This window comes from Mandrillus leucophaeus, unplaced genomic scaffold (genome assembly GCF_000951045.1).
Source record: "Mandrillus leucophaeus isolate KB7577 unplaced genomic scaffold, Mleu.le_1.0 Scaffold228, whole genome shotgun sequence".
Classification (NCBI taxonomy): Eukaryota; Metazoa; Chordata; class Mammalia; order Primates; family Cercopithecidae; genus Mandrillus; species Mandrillus leucophaeus.
The window spans coordinates 430,326-431,620 of record NW_012102343.1 but is presented as its reverse complement, the minus strand read 5'-3'; positions in this window follow the sequence as shown (position 1 = coordinate 431,620).

Sequence of the window (1,295 nt, the reverse complement as noted above, 5' to 3'; positions counted from 1 at the left end):
AAATTAGCCAGGCCACATGTGGCACATGTCTGTAGTCTCAGCTACTCAGTAGACTCAGGTGGGAGGATCACTTGTGCCTGGGAAGTGGAGGTTACAGTGAGCTGTGATTGTGCCACTGCACTCTGGCCTGGGTGACAGAATGAGACCCCATCTCAAAAAAAAAAAAAAAAAAAAAAGAAATTTACTTATCTTTGCAAACCAATAAAATCTTAATATTGTTATGTTTATCTTCAGTTGCCACTCATTCAGCTGAGCAATATTGTAACTTCTTAGTAAGCACTACCTTAAACATCTAAGATGAATCTTTCCCCTCCCCCTGTAATTACAATTCATCTTTCATTTTCATGCTCATTCATCTCCCACTCTTTATCTCTGGGAGCTGCAGTAGTTAAGCAGTAGGGCCTTTTTATATTTTCTGGTCCTTTCCCATCCCTTTAGTTCTAAGTAAGAAAAATAAGTTCATTATTCCTATGTGGTTTCTAGATTTGATAACAACTTGGTATTTCAATGCAGAAATTGGGAGTTACCTAGAAGGACAGCCATTCATTTTTGCAAAGAGCAATCGCAAGACTTTTTCCTTCTGCTCCCAGGTCAAATCTCCAATATCCACATTTCCTTCAATATGTGTCCTGAAGAATTTCAGAGGAAAAATATGCAAAAAGGAAAAATATCATCAAATAGGCTTCTCTTCTTTTTAAAAAATATATAATGTGTAAACGTAAGATAAATTCCATACCATAATTGAATATTATGAAACAACTACAGGCCAGGCGTGGTAGCTCACACCTGTAATCCCAGCACTTTGGGAGGCCGAGGCAGGTGGATCATCTGAGGTCAGGAGTTCGAGACCAGCCTGGACAATGAGGTGAAAACCCATCTCTGCTAAAAATACAAAAATTAGCCAGGCGTGGTGGCACATGCCTGTAGTCCCAGCTATTCAGGAGACTGAGGCAGGAGAATCACTTGAACCTGGGAGGCGGAGGTTGCAGTGAGTTCAGATCATGCCACTGTACTCCAGCCTTGGCAACAGAGTGAGACTCTGACTCAAAAAAAATAAAAAAAATAAAAAACTGTAATATAACATTATTTATCTAGAGACACACACAGACAAAAGGAACAAGAAAAAAAAAAAAAAGTTTTTTAGGCCGGGCACGGTGGCTCACACCTGTAATCCCAGCACTTTGGGAGGCCAAGGTGGGTGGATCACGAGGTCAGCAGATCAAGACCATCCTGGCTAACACAGTGAAACTCCATCTCTACTAAAAAATACAAAAAAATTAGCTGGGTGTGGTGGC